This window comes from Polypterus senegalus, chromosome 18 (genome assembly GCF_016835505.1).
Source record: "Polypterus senegalus isolate Bchr_013 chromosome 18, ASM1683550v1, whole genome shotgun sequence".
In the NCBI taxonomy this organism is placed as follows: domain Eukaryota; kingdom Metazoa; phylum Chordata; class Cladistia; order Polypteriformes; family Polypteridae; genus Polypterus; species Polypterus senegalus.
In genome coordinates this window covers 72189424-72216527 of record NC_053171.1, presented here as the reverse complement: position 1 = coordinate 72216527, position 27104 = coordinate 72189424, and the positions used below count along the sequence as shown (strand labels likewise).

Here is a 27104-nt window from a genome sequence, read left to right as displayed (position 1 = left end):
TCAAGACCCCACTTATACACAAGTATATACGGTACTTACAGTTTATTTTTTCACAAAATACACTTTTGAATCACCATTGACATTATACTTTTATGATTCTATTTTAGTATTTTATCTCCATATGTGAGCATGAAGTACAGTGTCCCCATGTAGTGTAAAAGGTACGTGTGCTATTTTGACTACCAACCTCACCCGATCTTGTAGAATTACTCGGGGGCTTCGCCCCCTGCTCGCTTTGCTCGCCAACCCCCATGTTTGGTTTTCCTGATACACACTTTTAAGATTTTTTTTTCTTTGAATTGTTGTTATTTCATTAGTTTCACTTTTATTTCAGAACTTCTGTAAAAGCAATATTTGGAATCTTTCGTGTCCCAAAATGCGGAATCTTTTAAATAAGGTCTATGAGGCTTGTGTTTAATGACTTTGTACCATAATTTAGGATAGGTTTCTCTGTTTGGAATTTCACCACAGACAAAATGATCCACATCATCAGCAGTTAATAATTTTTTTTGCAAAGTAACCAATAAATGCATATGAGTTAAACCCCGTTTTTGAAATTCTCTGACTTAAACTAATTTCCTTTTGTTTCCGTCAATGCGATCTGTGTTATCTTTTTTTTTGATACTGTAGCAAATAATGTAATAAAGTGTCACAAAAGTTCGACTTTAACAATCGCCGACTGCGTAACCCCAAACACAACTTTCTAGCACCCTCTCCAACCCCTCCTCCAACGGGTCTCGCCTCCCCCTTACCGCATTAATCAGCACCCAGCTATCAGTCTGCCGTGCTGTACTCTGCCCTCCCTCGAACGGACCTAACAGTCACTTAAAACAAAAAAGGCTTCAGCTTGGCTGGGATGCTAAAATACTTTTCGACTGTTAATGCTTTCATATTCTGTACCTTTCTCTGCATATGTATCGTGCTTTGGGTCTCTTTTCTTCGTGCTGCTGTTTATTCTTTGCTGAGAGCAAAGGCTCTGTGTGTGCCACGTGACTTTACATGACAGAATGTTTTGCTGGCTGTCCGTGCACTTATTTGCTCTGGGACAATCTCTTGGCACCAAGTCTCATGTTTATGGTCCCCGCAAGACGTTCCATGGCCAGTCTTTTTTGTCTCGCAGGTCTTTAAAATGTCTTTCGAGAACTTCTGAGAAGATCACATATCGTCGCCTTGCTTTTCCATTCCAGGATTTTCTTTTATATATAGAGAGATAACACAGACATGACCAGCTCAAAATCTATTTCCACAGTAACTAAGTATCTACAGTACATGCTCTAGACATTGTAATAAACACTCCAAAGTATTTCAGGCGTTTTCCTTACTTGAATCTTGTCATCTCCTGGAGATGAACTTCAAGGCAAGTTTGCAGATGGAGTGAGTTTACGGCCGGGTGTATATACGTATTTAATATCCAAAAGCATTGCAAGGCTAAACAATATAACTCCTTGATGATGTAAATGTGGTCATTAGAAAAAAAAACACTTCACAGATGTATTTTTAGGAGAGCTAAAAGTACTGTAATTTTCTAACAGTGGACCTTAATCTGTCCTCGCAGCTCAGACCTCTTAGTCCTGGAAGCAGCCTCGATAGCCTTCTCTGGACCTTCTCTAATGCTGTGGTGTCTTCTTTGCAATAAGAAGACCAAAACTGCACACAGTAGACTAGGTGACTCCTCACTAGTGTATTACAAAGCTTGAGCATAACCTCCCTCGACTTGTACTCCGCACATATCATGATTGTTCACCTAACACCCTGCCAGTCTCCTTGATTGCTTCTATACTCCATCTTGGTGTAGATGTGACACTGCAGATCAAAATATATGGTCCTGCTCTGCTGATCAAGGTGATGCAGGCAGAAATACGAACTGACACAGGGCAGCTGGTAATGAGACACGTGCAACTGAGATTAGCAACGCTGCTCTTCTTTAGCTTGCACCAGGTGTTCATTGGTTGTGATGCCTTCATTGTGGGGGTAACCAAGAAGTGAGGTTTGGTTCATTTGGGGCGAGATCAGCTTTTGAAGCAGTTCTGTCAAACCTGCAAGGAGAGATAGTGGAACCAGATCATATTCTGTGGGTATCTATGGGAGGTGGCAGAGAAAGGGCACCCTGCAGGTCTGTCCAAGGCTGGTAGTGAGGGACCTGGAGGTGCAGCTGAGCTCAGGGAGAAGAGCGTCAGCTGATACAGAGCAGCAGAGTGCTTGTGCGATTCGCTGTGTGCCGAACTGCGGTTAGCGTGGCCATAGAAGTTGCACCATGGGGATGTTGTAAGTGGAGTGAATGAGTCCTTACTTTCTTGTTGATCGAGGATTGGTAAAGTTAAGTGGTGCAGTCGCCATTGATGAGTGCTTGTATCAGCTGCTTTGGAGGCTGGCGTTACAAGGGGAGCACTTTATAGATCCTGCTGGAAGGATTTGAATCGCCTTTAACTATTAATGGTACTCTTGGTTGTACTGCACTGTGTTTTATGAGTCTTTGTTTATTCAGAATTTACTGAATTCACTTTTGAAGCTTAAATTGCCATAAATGTGCACATGCACTCTGGATGATTTAAAACCTTATTGTTGTCTCTCACTCGCTGCTGGCCCATCCTCGGGGGTCAAAAGGACCGTTTGGTGTTGCGTATGCGTCCCCCGACAGTTGATAGTGATGAGTCCACCACAAATCCTAGGTTCTTCTCATAACAGGGCATGTCAAGTTTGAGACCTCCCATTTTGTATTAATGTACTTGTACTGTAATAGTACTTTACATTTACTTACATTAACTTTCATCGTCCACAGATCCGCCCGAGCCTGTGTGTATGCTGTCCAAGTGTCTGTAATGATTTCTTTATTTTCTGCACATTCACCCAGTATGGTGTCGTCTGCCAACATACCCACATCGTTTACAGGTGTATTAAAAATAAGGAGCAGCGTGCCCAGCAGTACTCTCTACGGGACACACAATTTTATCTCACCAAGCAGCACATTTATCATCACCTTTTAACATAATGTTACATTGTGAACACCATCTTAAGATTACACTGTCGTCCTGGACAGACCACCTATGATGTTTTGCAAAGTAAATCTTATTTTGGTACATCAGGGGCTCCTCTGCCGTTGTCCTAAACTGTTAAATGAAGTGGTTAAGAATAAAGTAGGGGATTGTAAAAGGTTGGGTTGCTAGGCAACTGGCAGCACCATCTTGCATGAGGTTACATAATAATATGTCAGTTATACACAGCATCGCATTTCGAGTTCTTGTCTCTGCCCTTAGACTGACAGGAGTGTGTGTGTGTGCGTGCGTGGGGACAACTTCGGCTCCACAATGTAGGAGATGTGGAGATGTTCCAAGTGAAGTACTTGCTGAAAGTCCTCAGTGGGAGATCTGCTCCATGCTTTTTCCTTATATAGAAAAGTTCCAGACCTGTGAGCTGATCCCCGAAAAACAACAGGTGTCCCCCAGTCAGCTGGCCTGGAGGACCATGAAGCTTGAGGTGCTCCAGCAAGCAGTCCAGTGCAAAGTTATCCAAAATGACTGATGCTGTGTGCCAACAATACTGGTATAATGAGATCTGGTCATAGAGTTACTGGCAAAGTGTTTGTTACATGAGTGCGGTGGCACAACTTGCCCAGATATACACTCAGTGATGAGTCGGGCCCTTAAATGATATGTTAAAGACTTCATCAACCTAAAGAGCAGCAGGATATCAGCTAGTGCAGGCGAAAGGGGGCTCAGGTTGCAAAAGGTACCACCCATGAAGTGCAGGGCAGAGGAAGCTACTCAGCCAGTCTTAGAAAAGAGGGTGAGACAAGTCAGGTGGCCCTTCACTGTGTGAGCGTGTAACTTTTCCAGTTCATGTGTTAATTTTAATATAATGGAATGTAATATTCTTAGACCCGCTTGATCCCATTCAGGGTCACGGAAGTCATAACCTATCTTAACTGCAATGGGCACAAGTGATGACCCCATAATCCTACACACCTGGATGGAGTGACAGCCGAGTTTATTATCTTTTAGTGTGTTTCTAATGGATTCTGAAAGACTTCAAGGCCCCTTCACTTATTTCACATTTTGCTATATTTCAGTCTTGTGCTAAAATCGTTTAAAATTCATTTCTTCCCACATCTAACAAAACACATTTGCCCAAAATTACAAAGTCACATTTTACTTTCAATCAACTTTTTAAAAGTGATTTCAGAAAGTTTTTAGACCTCTTTCCTTTTTCACATTTTCTTACATTGCAGTCTTGTGCCAACATCCTTTAAATTCAATTCTGACCTCATCAAGCAAAAGCCAACACCTCAGAATGACAAAGCGAAAACAGGACTTTTTGGAAATGTATTAAGAATAAAGAACTGAAATATGCCATTGACACGAGTATTGAGATCCTTTCCTATGGCACTTGAAATCAGGCACGGGTGCATTCCATTGATCATCGTTGAGATGTTTCTACAATTTTTTTAAAGAGTCCAATAATGGTCAGTTTGCTATATATGACTGATGAAGAAAGGTACCCACCGGTTTGTAGAAGGTCCCACAGGTGAGCAAACACCAAGCCATGAGGTCAAAGGAATTGTCTTCTGAGTTTAGAGACAGGAGTGTGTCAAGGCACAGATCCGGGGACGGCTAGCTACATGTATGCAACTTTAAAAGTTAGCAGGAGCAGAGTGGCCTCCATAACTCTTAAATGGGAGTAGTTTGGAACAATCACAACTCAACCTGTGGGGAGATGGGAGAAACCTCCAGAAAGATAACCATCACTGGAACATTCCACCAAGCTGAACTTTATGATGTGGTGGCCAGCCAGACGTCTCTCCTCATTTAAACAAACATGGAGGCTTGCTTGGAGTATGTATGCAGAGTAGCACCTAAAGGAATCTCAAACTGTCAGAAACAAGATTCTCTAGTCTAATGAAACTAAAATGAGTGTCCTGTCTGGAGGAAACCAGGCCCCGATCATCTTCTGAAGCATGATGTGGGGTTGTATTTCAGCATCAGGGAATGGGAGACTTAAGAGGGTTGAGTGAAAACTAAACAAATCAGGGTACAGCGACATCCTTATTGAAATACTTTGCGCCAGAGCACTCTGCACCTCAGACTGGGCTAACAGGACAACAGCCAGAGCCTGGAACTGAACCCAAATTAACATCTCTGGAGAGACCTGACTGTATCTGTCCACTCACAACCAACCTGATGGAGCTTGAGAGGAACTACAGAGGAGAAAGGCAGAAAATCTCCAAATCCACTTGTGAAGCTCATCAGACTTTAATCGTTGCCACAGAGGCTTCAACAAAGCTTTTCATATTTTATAAATTTGCGGAAATGTCTAAAATCCTGTTTTCATTTTGTTGTTTTGAGGTACTGAGTTGAATATTATTTGGATTTCTAATTATATCTAAGTAGGGTGGTGCAGTGGTTAGCGCTGTGGCATCGCATTTTCAGGATGCAGAGCTCAGTTGTTTGCTATTCTGTGTTTTTCTCTCATGGTAAGCTCATTTTTTGGTCCAGTATCGTTGAGTCCATACTGATCCAGATTGCAGTTAGACAACAGATAGACAGAATGATTGAACTATTTCTGTTTTAGTCCATGCAATGTTTATCCATCTTTTATTTGTTTAGGCATTGATTAGCATCACGATTTTTAGAAATGATTTGTTGATGGTTTTAACAAAATATGTTTTCTTTCCAAATCTGGTCTTATTTTTATTAAATCGTAAGCCACAATAGTTTGTTGGTTTCTTCTCTCTCAGGTTAATAAAGACATGCGGCATCATGCATTGCCATGTGATGGTGTAAATAAAATGGCTGCAGTTCTTTCTCTGAGTGCATCCATCGGGGAAAATGCCTGTGGAATCCCCATGAAAGAATAGAAGTGTGTAAATCCATTAAAGATATCCAGTAGTATTCATTAAGACCGTCTCCTTTTCAGTATAGAAGATAATTAACTGATCCCCTGTGTTATCGTGTGGTGAGTGGAACTCATCAAGAGTTTAGTTTTTAGATTGGTCTGCTCTCGCACCCTAAGCTTAGCACCCACAGAACGACACACACACACACACACACAGCCCAATCCACGTAGGCGCTGTTTTGGAGTAATGAACACACTACCTGTCACTCGTCAGGACCCTCTGTCTTCGGCGCAAGCACCATCCAGTGTTTCTGGATATAACCCAGACTTAAATGTTACTTTGACATTATTCTAGACACCTAAATATCCTTGGGTTATCTGTCACTTAGCAAGCAACAGGTTATTACTTCTACCACACTGTTCCTCTCTTGGGGCGTCCTCCTCAGCCTCAGCACCCTGTAGGAAAAGAGAAGCAGCTGTCTCCCCTGCACCATTGGCCCAGGGCTTACTTCATCACTTCAGTCACTCTTGATATAAAGAGAAAGTATTGAAATTTAAAAGCAACTTGGTATGTGGTAAAATGACATAACATAGTAGAAGAAAATGTACTAGAAACTATAAAGAGATGATAAAGTCTGGATGTACAGTATATAGTCTTCCATAGCTTACTGTCAAAAAGAGGATGTTGTCCTGGGCGCCTGTTAGATTCTGCAGTCAGTCATCTGGATGATGGATGGAGACAGAGACGCCAAGCTTTGCTCGGTTGTTTGCTTTCCTGTCACACTTCATTCACCAATGGGGCGTTATGGTGCAGGGTGACTCTCCTGATTCAATGACCAGCCTTGTTTAGTCATAACTCCAGTCTAGGTCATCCCCTAGTAGTAGCCAACGTTTGGTCCTGTCAGCTTTTCCTTCAGTTTCAATGGATGCACAAATGTACTTTGATAACTTGAAAGAAAGGATGTGCTTGGTCATAAAATGCTGGTGAAGAAAGACCCACAGGTGTGGTTAGGCCATAATTTGCCTTCAAGGTTCCAAAAAGTAGTTCATCACAGTCGTCTGAGTGAAAACTTGTGCTTTAGGCAGATTGTCACTTGCTTTTTAATATGCTGTCTGTAGGTCTAAATTCTGATTTTATCCCCCCAGAATATCCACCTACACAATGACAACTGAGAACCTTTTCTGACTCCTTGTGCTGTCTTTCAGTGTAAAGGAGATGGTGGTGGAGGAGGAGGCATTTTGAGGATTGGGATTAATGCTGCTTGGAGTTTGCTCACTGTGTGAAGATATTACTAGAAATGTAGGAATTCAGTGTTTATGGCTTTAAACACGTTCAGATTGAGATACACCAGAACAACTGCAGCTCAAACTTCTTCAGGGAGTTGCCTAGTCCCCTAATCCTGAAAGTTTACATTTTAAATGTCACGCTCTGTTGGATCTTATGGCTAACTTGACGTGTTTTTTGAATTTAGTTCTCTCAACTATGTTGCTTTAAACTTAAGTAGGTTTCAGTGTTTCTTTCCCGATCTTTTCTTTCCATTTACTTTTTTTTTTACTTTTCCATTTACTTTTTTTTTCTTTACATTTACATTTCTTTTGCTTCTCTGTGTGGTGCTGTGGTTGTTAGGGACCCTCTGCTGCTGTCATAGTCTATGCATCAGTTTATGATGTAATGAAACTTTATTTATTAAAAAGAAGAGGCCACTTATACCAAATGAAAAACTGTCTGGGCATTTTGAAGTAAAAAGACTCATTTAAAGAGTTCCAGGTTTTTGACTTCTTCTAGATTCTGAATCTGTTTTGGTTTTCGAATTATGAAGGTTTGTCGTATTTAAAGGACCCTCGGATCTTAGAAAATACAGAAATATTTACAGATGAAAAGATATACTGGTCACTGCTTGAACTAAAAATGCCCAACCGAGACAAGCTATGTAGAATCATTATAAAATAAAAAGGTTTATTTCCACAAAATGTCCGAAAGTACAAATGAAAGGCAAAATGAAATTGCTTGTAGCACAAAAGCCATCCAAAGCAAAGAAGTCCCAAAAGAGATTCCTTCTGCAAGGTCAAAAGCATGGATCAGGAGGTCGAAAAAATCCAGAATTTTACAAAAAGCACAGTGACACCAACTGCCTGGCGCATTCACACTGAACTGCCAGGGACTGTGGGAGATGCTCTGGACTTAGAGGCAGAGGGCAGTTTCTGGTGGTGATTGGCAGGTGGCCCCACCTCTTGGGTGACCACCCACATAATACTTGAAAGCATAAACCAAGTCAATAACCTGCAAAAGTATCAAAAATTAACAAAGACAACCTAAAACTTGAATTTGATCCCCAGCCAGTGGACGATCCTTAGTTGAGATGTAGCGATTGTGGCAACTGGAACTTTCTATGGTTTGCTATATATGCTCAGCTTGTTTATTAGGCTGTAGAAAATAATAATACATTAAGATAACTACAATTCCAAACATGATATATTAAACCCTGGGAAAATCACTGAAATTGTGTGAAATTTACTTTCCCGAATTAAGCAGATAAACTTCATCAACATGTTTGGCATGTTACTTCTTGCTATTGAAAATAAGGGTAATATTCTTTGTATAGCCAAGGACAAACACGTCTAATAAATTTTAGAAATGTTAATAACAATCCACTAAAGTACTGATGGGCCATTAGTAAGCCCATAGGGCATTGCAGGGTGCTCGCTCCTTTAATCTCCCGCTCTGATTTGAATTAAATTATAAGCACTTGTTAAATCCAATTTTGTAAAGATCAGAGATTGTGTTCTGCAATTTGCTCAAGTAAAGGCGAGATGAAGGATAGGGATAATTGCTTTTAATAGTGATTTCATTTTGTGATCTTTAATCAGTACAAGTTCATAAGTACCAGTTTTTCTTGAAGAGAAGCACATGCTGTCTGCTCATTACGAACAAGAAATAATATCATTTTCTAGGTTTTTCTACATGCAATCTTCCATAGCTTTGTTTGAACGGATAGTAAATTTGTTGTGCAGTTTCCCTGTATGGCTGTAGAAATAAAAAGTGTACCCTGACAAGAGCTGCTCGCTGTTGTCCTGTGAGAGGTCCTAGCTGAGTTTTGTTTCTATCTAGTGTTTTGCCTGATTTGTGTTGCCTGTTTTTTTTTGTTTTTTTTTATTAAAAAAAAACTTATCATGGCTCCTGTTCTGATTGGTGGCTCTAATGACTGCACAGGAAGAAACAGTCACTTGGTTTTGTTAGGAACTGAGAATCCCAAAGCGCAACAGTCTTAAAAATGTCCAAGGATGCTCACTTGGGAGGATTTACCATCAAACCCTGGCTAGTAACAAGGACAAGACAAGTAAAATCAAAATGCACTGTCACACTTTGAAGCACCAAAGAGCACAAAAAACATAAAGGAGTTGTCAGCAGGGTGATCTAAGGTGAACATAGTTTACAAAACAAAGCAGAAGGTTGAAAATCCAGTAAATCAAAGAATAACAGTAGACACAAGTAAACTCACTGACTGCCTAACACATTCACAATGAACCACCAAGAACTGTGGGAGACCCTCCGGTCTTATAGAGTGGACGACAGTTCCTGGCAGGGATTGGCACCTGCACAACACATGGAACTTAACACAATCATAGAAAACAGAGCCCAAACCGTGAACCAGAAATCACAGTCAAAAAGGACATAGCAAGAGGCGGTCAGGAGCCAAGAAGTGAAGGACTATTTATTAACCAAAAAATGAGGCCAGTAATCAGGAAATCAAAACGAGTCAAAACCAAGAGGTGACGGTAATATAATAAGCCACACGGCAAGTTGTTAGAAGTGATCTGAGAACTTTATTCGAAAATGTGTGACGCGGACTTTTATCCCCTTACGGCGGTGATGTTCTGCGACACACACCCCTAATCGTTTAGCCCAACAACAATGCATTTACTCAAAAAGAATATGGTGTAGCGGGAGAAAAAATTTAAAAAAATGTTCATAAACATATGACCTCTGAATCCCCAAAATAACAACTCAATGACTTTTTGACTATAAAAAGTAAAACTAGAGTTGAATTAAGACAGTTGTCCAGTTCTGCGCAACTCCTTTGCTCACGCAGTTGTAATGCTCTTCAACCACACAGCTTGATTCTTCACTGCTGTTGGAACTTAATGAGATGGTCTCTGTCTTTAAATGTTCTGATGGCTCAGGGTGGTAGTAGCAGCAGTTGTTTTTAACATTGGAATCAAGCTTAAGTTGTAACCTGGAGAGTAGGATAATAAGACAAAACGTAAAACAAAAATTGGAGTGGAAGAGTGGAACGAGAAGATCGAAAGTCAGAAAAATACACTTAACTGGGCCAAAATGAGAGACGTAAATCGCAGGCACGGAGAGAAGAGCCTTTTGATGAACAAGCTTAGTGTGGGTTTGTTTCAATTGAATCCAAACTTGGACAACCAGAAAGTGCACAACACTGTCCTTTATGACGCTGACCTGGTGGTGTCACTTGAAACACATGATTGGCAACAAAAAAGTCCCAAAATGGCCCCACTCAAAAATATTACATGAAGGAGAATGCAAAAAATCTTAACATACAGCAGATTTAGAAAGTATTCACTTTTGATACTTTTTGTTATGTTGCTTCCTTGTGCTAAAATCTTTTACAATTTTTCCCCACATCAAACAACACTCACTAATGTAAAATGAAAGAGCAAAACAGATTTTCAGAATTCATTTTTAAATTTATTTAAAAAAAATAAAGAAAGAAATAATTGAATCTCACATAGACAGAATTGTTCAGACTCCATTATTAGTACTCTGTTGAAGCGCCTTTGGCAGCCATTCCAGGCCTGGAGTCTTCTTGGATTTGATGCAGCAAGCTTCACAGCTCCTTCATCTCTGCAGGCCTTCTCATGCTTTGTCAGGTTAGATGAAGATCATCGATGGAGTCATATTTTCAGGTCCCACCAAAGAACATTCTCAGAGTTGTCCCAGAGCCACTCCTGTGTTGTCTTTGCTTCATGCTTAGGGCCATTGTCCTGTTGGAAGGTGAATCTTCAGTCTGGATAGCACTGAAGTAGCTTTTCATTCAGGATATCTTTGTATTTTGCACCTTTCAGGTTTCCTTCAATCTTGGCCAGTCGCCCAGTCTCTGCTGCTGCAACACAACCCAACAGTATGATGTTTCCATCACCGGTCTTCATCATTGGAATGGTATTGCACAGGTGATGAGGGTGCCTGGTTTCCTTCAGATGTTAAGCCAGACCAGAGAATGTTGTTTGTCACAGTCTGAGAGTCCTTTAGGGGTCTTTTTTGCAAATTCCAAGTGAGCTGCCATGTGTCTTTTACTGAGGAGACGCATCTGTCTGTCCAGTCTGTCATTAAGTCCAGATTAGTGAAGTGTTGCAGTGATGGCTCTCCTATTCTGGAAGTTTTTGCCAACTCCACACATAATCCCTGGAGTAACCCCAGATTGACCATTGGGTTATGGGTCACCTCTCCTACCATGGCCCTTCTCCCATGATTGGTACTCAAGAAACACACTGGTATTTGGCCAGTGTAGGTCCAGTGTGGACAAACATTTGAGCCCTATGTGGGAAGTCAGCAATGGCTACATTGGGGCAGCATTTGTCCCAAAACACTGGCCCAGCATGGGCAAACAGACATGGAGCTCAAATTTCGTAATGAACCATGAAAAAAATCAATACGTTGCTAGTCCATCAATCCATTTTCTATACCTGTATCTCAATGGTGGGCTTGTGGGGCACCTGGAGCCTATCCCATCAACCAGTGGGCACAGGCAGGAACAACCCCTGGACAGGTCACTGAGACAACGTCAGCATCAGCAGTCCCCCAAACCTTCATGTTTTTGGACTTTGGGAGGAAACCAACATGGGGACACGGAGTGAACATGCAAACTCCACGCAAGAAGAACCCGGGGACATGACTGCTGGTGTGCCTCCCGTTATTGATCTTCGCCTTGAAACTGTTTAGTTGTTTTTTTTGTTTTGTTTGTTTTTCTATTGAATTTTGTGCAATTATGAAAATTTACAAATTGTATTAATTAAGAAGTAATAAAAACTTAAAATAAAATGAAAGTAACAAAACCCCACAATACTAAAAGGGCTTTAAATGTGACCACCCGGAACATAAAAACATTGTCAGTAATGCAAAAAAATGTGCAATTTTAGCCAAAATAAAATGATACGAGGTCATTCAAATTGTTATTTATATTTCTACAGTCAAAATCTAAAGCCCACCAAAAATACAAATACACTGAGTTACTTAATCTGTGACAACATTTAAAAGTGGGAAACTGATGTTGTAAATCACTGAGGGGCTTACTGAACGTGTACTGCGAGCCATCAACCCATTTTGGGTCAAGAGGTGAACTTCGCTAAGATGCGGCCTCCACATTGGACCAGTGCAGGATGTAATTAGGTTTTTCCCCAAGCTCACACTGCCAGGGGTTTGCCCACAAGGGAGCCACTGTGTCCATGTTTGCTGGGCCAGCTTGGTCAAGTGGCCAGCACTAGGCAGAGTCCTGGTTGTTCCCAGCTTCTTCCATTTAAGAGCTGTGGAGGTCACTGTGCTCTTGGGAACCTTCAGTGCTACAGACGTGTGTGTATGCCTTCCATATACGTGTGCCTGGACACCTCAGGGATTAATATCGTATATCAAATCTAAAAAAATCAAATGAAAATCCTGTCTCTACGCTCTGAAGGCAGTTCCTTTGACCTTATGGCTTGGTTTTTGCTGAACCGTGGGACCATCTGTTGACAGGTGTGTGCCTTCCTGATTATGTCCAGTCAGTTGAATTGACCACAGGTGGAGTCCAAACAAGGTGTAGAAACATCTCAGTGATAAGCGGGAGATGGAGATGCCACAAGAGCCAAGTGTCACGGGTCATGGCAAGTGTCTGAATATTTGTGTAGTCATTCTGATGTTTAGAGTGTTACTTGATGTGGAAGGAAAATGAATTAGAAAGATTTCAGGATGCAACAGAGCAAGACGTGTAAACAGTGAAAGGGCTCTGAAGACTGTGAATCCACTGAAAGCAAAAGCGCATTGAAACAAAGAATACATGTGACCACCGAACACCAAGGTCTCAAGAACTGTCACATGATGGACAGATTACTTACTCGAGCCCCAGGAACCATTTAGCAAAACTAACAATGAGAATCAAATGATGAGCTACACATGCACTTGGCTTTCTCTGACTTTTTATGGAAAGAAGTGTGACGTTCTAATTTCGAAGGACGATTTTGCTCCTCTGCGGTGGGTTGGCACCCTGCCCAGGATTGGTTCCTGCCTTGTGCCCTGTGTTGGCTGGGATTGGCTCCAGCAGACCCCCGTGACCCTGTATTTGGATTCAGCGGGTTAGAAAATGGATGGATGGATGGATTTTGCTCCTTAAATGCCCGTATTTAAATTCTCAAGACAGATAGCCATTACATCTTGACTTGTTTTTGTCCGCAGCCCACCAAAAGGTACAATTTTTTGAAATTGTTTCCAGCATGTGCAGATGTCTGAAGAGGACGCTTGATCATTACGGTGCACTGCTCTTATTTTTTCGTGGTTCAGTGCCTGGCACCGTCCGTTTTTCTCTTTACATTTATTGACATTATGAGAAATCTCTCACAGGACTAAGATTAATGTTATTTATGTTCTGATGTCACCTATATTTATAGATTAAACTAAATGATAATGTCACTTATTCAGTTATGTCACTGCTGTAGTAAAGAAAATCAGTAGATGAGTGAGTATTGTAATGCTTCACTGTCCAGCTGTTGACATTTTTAATGACCAATGCTAATTAAAATTATGAGGAATGAATCATAACTCAGAGTAGGAAATATGGCCGTTTAACTCCAGTTCATTAATCATTGTGTTAACTTACAGTTATGTTTGTAGCAAATTTTAATCTCTTGACCAGATTTCGTGGGTTGCTGCTGTTGGGTCACAGGTAGTTAGTGGTAATGGGCTGCAGTTGGCTGTTCCAGGTTAATTAAGCAATCAGCATCGCTCTCTCAGTCGTCCACGATTTTCCAAAGGGACATCCCAACCAGCACCAGTGGCCACACTCTTACATTGTTCAACCAACAAGCGATGGGTCTTGAAAACCGTAAAAAGGTCAAGATTGGGTCATGAGAAAGAAAAGGTTTAAGAAACCCTGCCCTACACCATTCTGTCGTCAATCGAGGAAACACACCGTTTACAAAGGAAATGTGGGGGACCGTTTTAATATTCACAAAATCCAAGAACTGAAATGGGCAGTCGATGGCGGGTCAACTCAAAGCAAAACAAAAAGCAATTCAAACAAAAGTATAAACAAGAGGACTCCATCTTCTCTTGTGTGCGTCTGTGCTCAGGTGTGATCTCCACTCATCAGTCTGTTCTTTCCAGAATGAGACGAGCCATACCAGAAGCATCTCGGTTTTATAGAGGAGAGACCAGAAGGGGCACTGTCAGTTTCCCTCTGCGGGGCAATTTCTCAAGGCTATGGGAGAAAAAGGAGATGATACCGTCAACGCCAGGGCCCCCTTTTGTCCCGGAGTGGCAGTGCTTACCTCAGATCAGCCCAGAAGGCAAACCTTAGATGTGCATGTGTATATGGTGCATTCAGAAGGGTCTTCAGACCGTTCACTTTCTGCACACTTGACTGTGTTGTAGATTTCATTTTAAATGGGTAAATTTGCCATTTGTGCTCACTCAGTAACCCATAATGATAAAGGGAAATTATGTTTTCAGAAAAGCTTGCAAATTTATTAAAAATTAAAAACTGAAATCTCCAGTTCAAAGAAGTATTCAGACACCATGCTGTGGTACTCACTTGTGCTGAGCTACATCCTGTTTGCTTGAATTCTCCTTGAGATGTGTCTAGAACTTGATTGGAGTCCACCTAGGTGGAAGCCACTCTTGAATCAAAGGTATGTGATGCTTTGAAGGACTCCGAGGGTCTGAGGATGGTCTGATGAGACAACAATTGAATTTTTGTCTGCTCAGCAACTGCCTAATACCATCCCTGTGGTAAAGCATGAATAAGGGGGCATCAGGCTGTCTGGGATGCAGGGACAGGGAGACTGGTCAGACTTGAGGGAAGGATAAATACAGTGAAATACAGAGATGGTCCTTCATGAAAACCTGCTTCAGAGTTCACACCATGTCAGACAGGGGCAGCGGTTCAATGACCCAAAGCATAGAGTGACTTTGAGTGGTCCTGACCTAAACCACACAGAACATGTGTGGAGAGTATGACAGATAGAGGGTGCTGTCATCCCCTTGAACCCTCAGACCAGACACCAGATAAAAGTCCAGAATACTGACCTTTTATTATAATAATGTGCACAAAGCACCCTCCACTCCACAATACTCATAAACAATAAACAATACAATGATCCAATCCTCCACTCCCAGACACATTGTCACCCTTCCTCCCAACTCAGCTCAATGCTCTGGATTTCCCACAATCCTTTATAGTCCTTGGCCCAGAAGTGCTTCTGATCCCTCAGTCCATGTGATTACCCAGCACTTCTGGTTCAGGTGAAAACTCCTCTTCTTCAACCCAGAAATACTTTATTTCTTCCGTCCTCGTGACAGGGAAATACTATACGGAGAATATAAGTCCTTGAGCCTCCCTACAGTGTCTTCTGGTGGCCCCCATGGTATCCAGCAGGGCTGTGAAGGAAAACTCCAAGGTCCATGATGCCCTGCTGGAATTCGGGACATCTCTACGCTACAGGAAGGGCTTCACCTGGCGGCTTGGGGGTATTGGCCGGGATAAGCTGCCGGCCATAGTCCACAAGAGACCTGAAGATAGCAGTTCACAAATGATGCCCATCCATTCTAATGGGGTTTTAGAGGCTCTGCTGGGAAGAATGGGATCAACTAATCTAACCCAGATTTACCCAAGAAGACTGCCTGAGGGGCTTCTACAAAGTGCTGAATTAGGGTCTGATTACTTCTATGAAGGAGAGATTTCAGCTTTTGATTTTGAATAAATGTCCACACCTTTCTGGTCACTTGTTGTCACTTTGTCATCATTGGTTATCGAGTGGCGATTGATGGGCAAAAATGGCTAATGTATCCATTTAAAATTAAACCTATGGCACAACAAAGTGTGCGGAAAGTGAAGGGGCTTGAAGACTTAGTGAACCCACTGAATATGGCAAGTGCACAAGAAACAATCAGGCAGGGGGCAGCACAACTGGCTGTTGAGCATCCCTGTGACTCTACTGGAGGGAGTGCTAGAGGTCCTGAATCAGAGTGTAGGCTTTGTACAGGATCGCCGGGGGGGTCTGGTTTTATCCATATTTCACTTCGCAGATTTCTATTGCCTTGTCAGTGCTAACTATCATTTCACACCAGCGAAGCAGTAATCCACAGATCCTCTCTTACAAAGCTATGCAGTGTACCGAGTGATGCATTCGGAGAGACGAGCCTTTGTAGCCCCTAACCAGTGGATGTCACCGCCAGAAAGGCGCTTCTGATCTTGAGGAAGCCCAAGCCTCCTGCCAGTGGGGCTGCGCATTTGCTAACTCATTCTCCAGACAGCTGAATTGTTTTTCCATAATGGTAATGAAAAGCCGCAGAGCACAGTGTGCTTCATTCGTCCCCTTCTCCGCTAATAAGGCAGAATAGAGTTCTGGGAATTGGTTGTTAACAGAAGAAAATAAATTTGCTACAAAGAGAATAATTTTCTAAATGGGCAGCACTGCAATGTTACGTGACAACAGGTTTAGAGCCACCAAGAAAACAAAAGAAAGGAAAGCGTGGGGAGAAAGAATGACTTTATCTGCACACAGCTGACGTGAAGTCAGGGCCTCTGTGAGGTGCACAGCCCAATCCTAGGGAGCCCCCGTTGGCGGAATAGCAGGTCTGAAGGTGCCAGCCACCTGCAGACAGAAGGAACAAAAGAACGGCTCAGCTGGTGAGAGATGCCTGTAGAAACACAAAAGCCACTCCTGGGAGGTGGGGATGAATTATATTCTTTATTTTCGATGGAAAACAAAAATCAAACAAGAAGATGTGCCTGATGGATTATCTGGTGACTTCAAGCTGGCCCAGTCTGTGTGAGTGCAGAGGCTCCATGATGGACTGCTCCCACCGACCAGAGATGTTTCAGGTGTCTCAGAATCATCCTTAAATAGTTTGGATGGAAAGGTTAGAGTCTACGGGGATGCGGTAGCACTGTGTCCCCATGCCATCCCCCATATTGAAATAAGCAGCTTCAGAGAATAAGCGAATGATGGACTTACTGATTTGTTGTCTGCCTCTTTTCTACAAGTCCTTTGCAGTTCATTTCCTCTAAACTTCCCTCAAAGCACGGTGTGAAGCCACCTCCTCTCCTCTGTGGTTTCTCCTCTTACTTGAGCCCCTTCTTCGTTTACAGCCACCTCATTCTTCCTTCCTAACTTCCTTCGTGAGTTTAAGATCCTGAATTGTCAGTCCTCTCGGGACCCTCTTCTGTAAGGAGATCGTGGGTTCACGTCTCGGGTCCCCCCAGAGTGGAGAGCGCTCTGAGTAGTGAGAAAAGCGCTATAGAAAATAAAATATTATTAAGTACCTTGAGCATGGGAAAGGCACTATATAAATAAAATATATCATCATTATTATCATTCTTATTATTTATGAGCAGCTGTTGTCCATTCTGCGGCCCTGCTAATCTTTGTTGACCTTGCTGTAATCTTGCTGCAGTGTCCTTAATTGAGTATGTTCATGATAGTAAGCCGGCCAGAATGTTGCTCTAGTAGACATTGGACACCACCTTGAAGTGCAGTCACAGTGGAGTAAATGATGAACCCGAAACTCTGCACATTTTCATGTGGGGTACCAAGTGGACACTGAATAACTTGGCTAGTAGGACTTCATGCACATGCCTTTGAAGGTCTGTACAACTCCAGCTTTTTGAGTAAAGGAATAATTATATCATGAAGAAACTACCCTTAGGCTGCTTCCTTCCCATCCCTGTGCTATTCCTTAAATTCGGTCGGCCCTGCTGCCATCCATGCCACTTCTCTGTGTGGGCCTTGCTTGATCCACGTGCACTGACACTGGAGTGTGAGAGATGATCTCAGGAGAGGTGCTTTATAGAGAAGTGAACTGCACAAGGTTCTCCTTCTTCACTATGCTGCTTGTTGGTCAGCTCATGTTATGTCTCATCTTTCTCTGCACCGCTGTCAGAATTTTATGTAGGAGTGCATGATATTATGAGGTGACATTGGGCAAGCCTGACTTCACCATATGTTCAAATTGCATGGCCTGCTGCTTGGCACACATATTCCAAGAAGCTGGCTTCTCCTAATTTGGCAGGTTGCTTAGTGTTGAAAAGATGGGTTCAGTTTATGATGGTGTCATTAGGAAAAAATGTGTAGCGCCATTCCCTCCTACTTACTGTAAAAGCATCTGAAGGACAGGAAAGTGAAAACTGTGGATATGTTGGACAGGGCGCAGAGAAAAATGGAGTCTGCCATCCCCACGCGAGCACTCTTGGCTCATTTCTGTAGCTAGGGACATTATGTGCAGGACCAAACTTGCAGGCTTAACAGGCTTTGTAAGAAGAGCACAGTTCAGGGTTTAAAACGAAATCTCCTGTGTGCTACTGCTGTGTGCTGTGCAAGCTGTTGGCAGATTCTCTCCACGCTGGTGAGTTTGTAAGTCCATTAATAATAATAATAATTCACTTTATTTTAACACATACAAATTCTTCAATTAGTAATTTGTCGTTTTTCATCATCACACAGAGACAGGGACAAAAGCTGGGGTCCGAGCACAGGGTCAGCTATTTGTACAGCACCTTGGAGCAATTGAAAGTTTAGGGCCTTCAAGGGTCTCATGAAGTAGCACTCCTTCTGGCACTGCTGGGGTTCGAACTGGCAACTATCCAGCACAGATCCTGTAGCCAGTGAGCCACCACTTCGCCAGAGTCGTGGGAGCCCCTAACAAACCACAGTCATGGCACTGAAGGAAGGCTGGCTGTGTTCTCAGAGCTCACTTGAGGCACTGGTCGAAATAAGACAAATGAATAAAATACTGGATGTCATGGATAATGACACTCACACTCTGCATGCAATTACGGCTAAACAGCCACAGATTTATCCAAGTGCACTGCTGCAGAGAGCGCGGTGGGAGGTCATGTCTGCCAATAGCCATTATACTCTGTAATGAGCACCTTTACCTCCGAGGTGCTGGTGCTGATCTGTTACTCTCTGAACGGTATTGAGTTATAGTGTGCACTCTGTACTGACTGGCCTTGTTTTTGTTTTTTTCAAAATGTTCAGTTGTATTATCTATCTATCTATCTATCTATCTATCTATCTATCTATCTATCTATCTATCTATCTATCTATCTGTCTGTCTGTCTGTCTGTCTATCTAATACAATACCCTCCATAATGCTTAGTAACACACAGTTTCATAATAAGATAAATTCCAAATATATTGGCACTCCATAATGTCAGTATTTGGTGGAGCCTCCCCTGGTGAGAATGACAGCACACAGCCTCTTTCTGTAGTGTTTAACGAGGCTGGAGAAGACTTGTCGAGGGATCTTGGACGAGTCTTCCATGGAGGACATTTCCAACTTATTCTTTAATTGAAACCACAGCTTTTCAGTTGGTTTCAAATCTGGAGACCAGGAGGGCCTTTGTTAATCTTTGATTCTGTGTTTCTGCAACCAGTATTTTGTTGATTCTGATGTGTGCTTCGGATCCTCGTCATCTTGGAAGACCCAACCACAACCCAGCTTCAACCTTCTCACAGAAGTAACCAGATTTACAGCTAAAATGTTGTGGTAATTAATGAAATTCATAATGCCACTGACATTAACAAGAGCCCCTGGAACACTGGCAGCAAAACAGCCCCAAAGCATCACAGTGCCACCATCACCCTGCTTCGTATGCAGTTCCCTTTTTTCTCTAGACATATTGATGGTATGCATGGAATAAAACCTTATCCGACCACAACACAGGATTCCAGTTGTATCTTAGATGTTCCTTGGCAGTAATCATTAACTCAGTAATCTCAAAGGGAAACCTCCAGTTCTGATGACAGAATCCTCACTATTGTCAAGAAAAAGCCCCAAACACCTGTCTGGCACATCAGGAACAGTCATTAGGAGGCAGTTGTGTGTGTGTGTCAGAGATTACTACCCGCAGACGACTTCTACAGAGGCCACACTGCAAGATGCACACCACTAGTTAGGCACAAAAAGAAAATGGCCAGATTACAGTTTGATAAAGTACTTCATAAAGCCTGCAGAATTATAGAGAAAGGTCTTGTGGACAAATGACACAAAGATGAACCTGCATTAGTGTGAGTGCAAATGCAAAGTTTGGAGACAAGAAGGCCCAGCCCAAGATCTAAAGCAAACCATCTCATCTGTTAAATATGGTGCTGGGGGTGTTATGGTGTGGGCATGTATGGCTGCCACAGGTACTGGCGCATTTCTCTTCATTGATGAAGGAACTGCTCACAGTGGCCAATGATTTCTGAGATGTACAGAAACATAGATCTGCTCAAGTTCTAGTAAAAGCCTCCAAACTGATTGGACAGCACTTCATCCTACAACAAGATAATGATCCAAACATACTGCTATGGCAACACAAGAGTTATTCAAAGCTAAATGGCCAGGCCAGTCATTCAATTTAAATCCAACTGAGCAGGGCTTTCATATGCTGAAGAAAAAACTTAAGGGGACAACCCCCAAAACAAGCAAATCCTGAAAATGGCTGCATTAGTGACTTGGCAGAGCATCACTAGAGAAGATCCTCAGCACCTGGTGATGTCAGTGAATCTCAGACTTTAAGCAGTCATTACATGCAAGGGACATACAATAAATTCCTAAATATGATGGCTTTAACAGACCTGCCATTGCTGTGTCCCAAACTTTATAGTGCCCTGAAATGGGGAGACCATGTAGAAAAAGTGGCATGTGGCTGAAAAGTCAGCAAATCACCTTAAATAAACAAAATGTCTGAATTGTGCACCTTAATTATTTAATTTGTAATTTTAGACTGTGGTGCAGAGGGAGAATCAAGGTAAAATTTGTCTTTGTCCAAACATTATAGAGGGCACTATATCAATATATCCTGCCAACTATACCAAATTCTTTCTTTCTTTCTTTCTTTCTTTCTTTCTTTCTTTCTTTCTTTCTTTCTTTCTTTCTTGTCTACTGGATCTTCCAGATACCTCATTTTCTTTTAACAGCAAGCTACATATAATGTTGGGGTAAGTGGATTGAATTGGTCACCTTTTCTTTTCAAAGTTTGCATTTGCCAGCTTTAATCAGCCATTTCAGATTGGACATTCGTCTCTGGAGCCACAGAGTCCTCTATGCAGGCAGAGGTGTGCCCGTAGTCCCCTTATCTTATTTAAATAACTTATATAAATAAATAAATCCTGATGGGAGACAGTTTTTCTGGTGTGGGTGGTAGTAAATTAAAAGATAATGTTTCAATCATTTTTTTTTTAATGCAAATCATTTCACTGCCCACAGTTGCCTGCAGCATGTGCAGAAGCTGAAGGTTCTTATTGATTCAATTTAAAGAGTGAGCTTTTTATTTTGACAAAACAGTGCAAATTTACATTTACATGTTGTAAAGGCCAACCCCGACAAAGACAGGCGTAGGACACAGTTATAACAGCACATGTGATTTGTTTTACTTTTCCCTTGTGGGAAACGCCTTTCCCGCTCCCCACAAGTCTAAAACACAGTCCCAAAGCATAATACACTTCTTTTCCTATTTCTTTTTCTTCTCTTTCTCTTTCTCCTTCACTCTTTCCTGGTAAGCATCATCCTCCTTCTCCCGACTCTGGCTCCTCGTAGTGTCTGCTGGCTCCTTTTACAGCCCACCCGGAAGTGCTCCAGGTGCTTGTTGACGTATTTCCGGCAGCACCTCCAGGTGTGGCAGAAGAGCTGCTTTGTAGGGCTCAGCAGCAGCTACTGCAACCCTGGCGGTGCCCATGGATCCCAACAGGGCTGTACCAAACTCCAACTCCCATGAAGCCCTGCAGGAGTCCAAGGCACCACTGGAGGTAACACTCTGGATAGGCTGGCTCCCCCTAGTCCTCCTAGCGTGGAAGCATCTTGGCCGGACAAGAACCCTAGCCGTCCACCACAACATACATTTCCTTGCAAACAGTACCCTTTAGATAATAAATAATAAAGGCCACACACTTGTAAAAGCAACTCCTTTCAAAAGTCCTATCAGACATTTAGCCAGCATGTTGGAGGTGCCATCCCTAAAAGACCAGCATGTTTACTTTGTCTGGATTTTTTGTGGAACTCTCCAGAGTGTGGCGCTGTCCCTGCCACTCATTCATTGGGTGCCATTTTTGTAACGTTCCAGACAGCTTGTCCCTTACACGATTGCCTACCTGTAGTGAAGTTGAAGCCTTGGCTACTCTTTTTGGGAGGAGAGTGAGTTGTCAGAGCCTTCCACATCTTTGTTACGTTTTAAATAATAATCATTTTCAGTGTCATGAGGTCACCAATGGGGCAATGTTCTCACCCTATGGCAGTTGAGACAAATCCACTATAACTGTAACTAGGGGCAGAACCTGTCCAATCAGTGCACAAAATAACCTCATCCAGGGACAGTGATTTTCAGAGTTCTGGAGGCTTCATGGAGCACAGCCACAACTTCACTGGTCCATCTTGGCAGCACTGGCTATGGGATGATAGTTTAGTGTTACGGTGTTCATTATACGTGTGCTCTTTATATCCGTCTAGATCTCAGCTCTCGCTTCAACATGGTAACCACCAGGTCCACCTTGGCATCAGCGGGACTGCCCTCTGAAGGTCTGAGTTCTACCTCTTGGGCAGATCCTAGTGTGTGTCCTGGCATGCACATATGTCAAGGGGGTGGTCTAAGGATTGGTAGCGGGCCCTCTCTTCTTCTCTCTATACACTTCCTCACTTGGCTTTAGATGGTGTCCCATGATTTCTCTTAACTCTTTCAAGGCGGGTGTCAACTGTTTTTCGAAATTCAGGGGTAGGGGAAAAAATTACCTGTAAACGGCAAACAAAACTTGACGCTAATTTTAGTTTGAATCTCTTTCATAGTAGGAAAGTTAGCTTTGTTGATTTGATCTCGATTCCCTGCGTGTGCATGAGTAGCAAAGAGCTACTTACATTGACATCTGGCGAGAGACCAAAGCAAATGCGCAAAGCAAAATACTCCAAGGACGACATTTTGCATATTATCTCTGAATCGGAGTCTGACTTGTTGGACTTCAATTTTGATGCAAATGATTTGGAGATGGAGATCGAAAACGAAAGTGAAGTGCCAGCATCACCTGATTGTGGTGCCGAAACACATTTGTATAGCCGATGCACCTATGGCAATGCTAGCCTGGGAGGACTGCCACTTACGATAACAAGGGATAGAAACCAGATTGTGTCGCACTGCGGCTGCCACCACCACCGCTGCCCGAAAACAGTCAGGCAGCTGGCCCGCCATGCATTCCTACTGGCCATCAAGCCAGAGATGGCAAACAGGCGCCAATAGCAACAAGAACACGCAGGAACAGACGTTTTATGTTGGTATATGTGTGAAACCATTGCTTTTGTGTGCTTTTCAGAACACTGAGTTTCTTGGAGTTAACAGCGCTGTGCTGATGTTACACAGCTTTACCTGTTGTTCCCTAGTGAGTAGACAATGGGTCGGCGCCTGTATAGATACGGAGACACTTCTGAGGCCCTATGCTCCTTCTCGGCCACTGAGACCTGCTGATAAAAGGAGTCTGGTGATGCCACCTTTTTTCATGTGTAGCTGGTGGAACGAGCTGCCAACCTCCATTCAAAGTTCTGACTTCCTGAAGCATTTGAAGCATCCTGTTTGGTGAAATAAGAAGTGTACCTGCCTGGAATTTTGTTCTGAGCTCTTCACTTGTGATGATCATTTGTGCCCCCTTGTCCTGTCACCCTTGGTTCCAAACAGCCCCCCAGACTGATGTTTACTCAAATATGTTGACCTCCTTTGTAAGTGGCTTTGGATAAGAGTGTCTGCTAAGCAAAGAAATGTAAATGTATCCTCAAAATGGAAGAAGTCTGTTGGGTTGAAGCCTCTGAGTATTTTTAACATCCATGATGACATCCCTTAGACTGGCCAGGTTGCGTTCTCTTTGCCGTTTGACTTCATGGCTGCTCCAGCTTCACCTTTTCCTTCCAGACATTGGGTTTTTCCGTGATCTCCATTCCAGTCCATTGCAGGCTGTTGCTATTCAGGGTGGATTCCAACTTTCTGATTTCAGGATGGTTCAGTCTTTCAGTTGTGTTTCTGATCTTGTGCCAATCAATTCTGTCAACTTGTCCTGTCACACTTGGCCCCAAGCAGTCCCTCAGACCGATGTTTACCTGATTATTTGACCTCCTTTGGATAAAAGTGTCTGCTAAGCAAATAGATGTAAATGTAAGAAATGCAGGTTAGGTGCATTGGCGATTCTAAATTATCCCTAGTGTGTTCTTGGTCTGTGTGTGTGTGTGCGCACCCTGCGGTGGGCTGGCACCCTGCCCGGGGTTTGTTTCCTCCCTTGCACCCTGTGTTGGCTGGGATTGACTCCAGCAGACCCCCGTGACCCTGTAGTTAGGATAGATAATGGATGGATGTAAATAAATCCGTCCTCATTTTAACCCATTACACTTTCACCTCTGCAGGTTGTTAAAATTTGCCATTTTTGCCAGAAGCACAGTGGCCCGAGCTGATGTGTTGTTGGTTCAGACCCAGGATGATCCTGTGAAGACCTCTGCTTTGACTTGATCACCATAATAGGTGCGTGGATACCATTTAAGTCCTGCTGCTATTTGCTTGGAATAAAAATCCACAGGATTCCTCCTGGCTGTGACAGTGCGGGTCCTGCTCTATGCACCAACTTCCAGACTTGGGAGCCCTTGAACCCAACACCGTCGCTAATGTAACCAGATGAGTTGGTCTGATGGAGACAAATCAAACTGAGCAAGAGGATGGTTTATTAAAAATAGTCAAAAACCAAAAAGTGTTCAAAACAGTGCAGTGCAACAAAGTTCCATAAATTAAATCATAATCCCTAAAAACAGCAAAAGGTGAAGGTTAAAATAATCCAAAAACAAATCCATTAAAACAAAGCAATTTCATTTTAAAAACTCTGTGCCTTCCTTTAGCTGGCGGCTCCCCCACTTCTCCCATCGGGCTTTGCAACAGGGGAGTCGCCCTACCTGCAGGTCCAGCTGACCTTCTACATGTCCGCTTCTTTCCATCCCCTGGCTCTGTACGGCCCTTTTCCTGGACCAAGACTTGGGTTCCACCAATGTCCAGGGTGCTCGCATGGGGGTTCCAATCCCAAACCTCTGACTCCGTCTGCCTTCTTTATCTTGTATGGCGAGCCGTTCACATTCCTGGTCACTTCTGCTCCACAGGACAGCTCAGCAGGAGCGACCACTTCTGAGTGTCTGCCTTACACCTTACCAGGGCTCGCCTCCCAGCTGCCTACTTCCCAGCGAGCCTGATCTCACTTGCTCCCGCACCAGCTCCTTCACCTCCTTCTTTCTTCTCTCTCTCTAACCTCACTCTTTTTCCTGTTTTTTTTCCACCATTCGCACTCATGCTCCTTCTACTAATAGGGACGTGGCACGGGTGTGGTAATTAGCAGCCCCGGCATCAGTTACAGACGCGGGCGATCACACACCTGTGCACTTCAGTGCGAAAACGGCCATGCCGGCATCGTGCCCGGGAACCCCACGCCCCCTCCTTAAGCCACGATTACTTATTTAAAATGGCAAATAGCCATGGACCTCACTTTACCACACTGGCATCAGCGTGGCCTGTTGGTGACTCTCTATTAATCTCCAGCTCCTCTCTTCAGCCAGGGTTTGGTACCCTCAAAATGCCATATGGCATCACAGTCCCTGTTTTACTTTGCCTCCATCCTGTTCCCAGCTTTCACCGGACTGCTTCATAGTTTGTGTGTCCCGTTAGGACACGCACTTGAAAGGAGACCCTGGCCTCTGCTTGACACCCAGGGCCACCTCAGGTGTGACTCTGTCCGCTGCTAACAGCACAGTGGAATTTGAAAATTCCTGTTAACAGGAATTTAACGCAGCGTTCATGGTGCTGATGCATGCATTTCATTTGCAAATGAGGGCTTTATTCTTAATAAGCACAGGGCCGTCTTGTTTGATATGAAATATGTATTTAAAAAAGCCACCAAAACTCTCGGCTTGCCTGTCTACTTTGTTATCAGAGCCCCAATTGCTTTGTGACTCCATTTGCATAATCAGTTTTTTGCAATTCTTGTTCAGCACCTCAGCTGATAATTACCATAACAACTCCCGTAGTCTTAACTACTTCCTTCAAATGATGGCGTCGACACCAATGTGCCTGTTATCTGCAGAGCACCACGGTATGCCCTGCTGACTTTGAGAAATTGAGCTGCGTGTTACAAGTTTTCCCACAATTAAAGACACCTTGAAAAGCTCTCCCTCCACCAGGCAGTAGCGCCGTTTGCCCTCTTTATTTACGCATGCCTTTTTTATTTTGAAAGGTCTCCTTGTTAGCAAACACTCTGCAAAGGGACACAGCAAAGTGTTTAAAACAGGATTGAGCAGAGAATCTTTTTAGTGACCGTTATTTGGTTGTGTTTTCAGGTGAAGAACAGGCAGAATTCACATAGCAAATGCTCTACCTCAGAAAGATGTTGTTGGCAGTTTGGGTTATTTTTTTTTTTGTTTTGGACTCATTTTCTGTGAGCTCTGGAAAATCACAAAAGTGCGCCCCCTCATCTCTTGTTTCGTATACTGGCATAGAGATTAAGCCTAAAATGGACAGTACAGTCCATTTGTCGGTCATTTGTTTAGCTACGCTGTCCCGATATCTCATCCAGATCCTCCTTTAAGGTTCTGCTTCAACTTCACGTCTTGGTAGTTTGCTCCAGAGTCCCACAATTCATTGCCTAAAGAAGTCCGTCCTGACTTTGGTCCGCCTTAACTCCCACTAGTGTCCTCAAGTACGTGAAGTTGGAAGAATTCTGCTGGATTAACGCTGAGAATATTAAAGGGCTGGATTAAATGTCCACATAGTCTCTTCTGCTCGAGACTAAACAGCTTTAATGTTTGGAGTTTGTTGGGTACGCCATGTCCTTAAGTCCTGGGATGTGCCCGGTTGCTCTCCGCTGCACACAGCTTCAAGTGCTGCTATGTCTAATTACCAGGATCCATTTTGTCTCCCTTCCTGAAGACTGGAGTCACATATGCAACTCATCTTCCCCATTCTGTGGTAGTAATGACCTTCACCCCCTGGGTGACCCACAAATCCTCATTCCGGGGTGCA

The 27104-nt window shown here is 43.1% G+C and overlaps 1 protein-coding gene across 2 annotated transcripts in view; it reads left to right on the top strand.

Annotated features, from left to right (window-relative positions):
• The window catches only part of LOC120518972 (alpha-(1,6)-fucosyltransferase), a 351289-nt gene that overhangs the window by 194434 nt on the left and 129751 nt on the right, over positions 1–27104 (top strand). Inside the window, exon 4 of one of the 2 annotated variants that reach the window (XM_039742019.1) lies at positions 24458–24572. The exons of the other annotated variant lie outside the window; for it this stretch is intronic. The gene's annotated coding sequence lies outside the window, so the exon portion shown is untranslated. The remainder of the gene's footprint in view (positions 1–24457; positions 24573–27104) is intronic. 2 annotated transcript variants of the gene reach the window in all.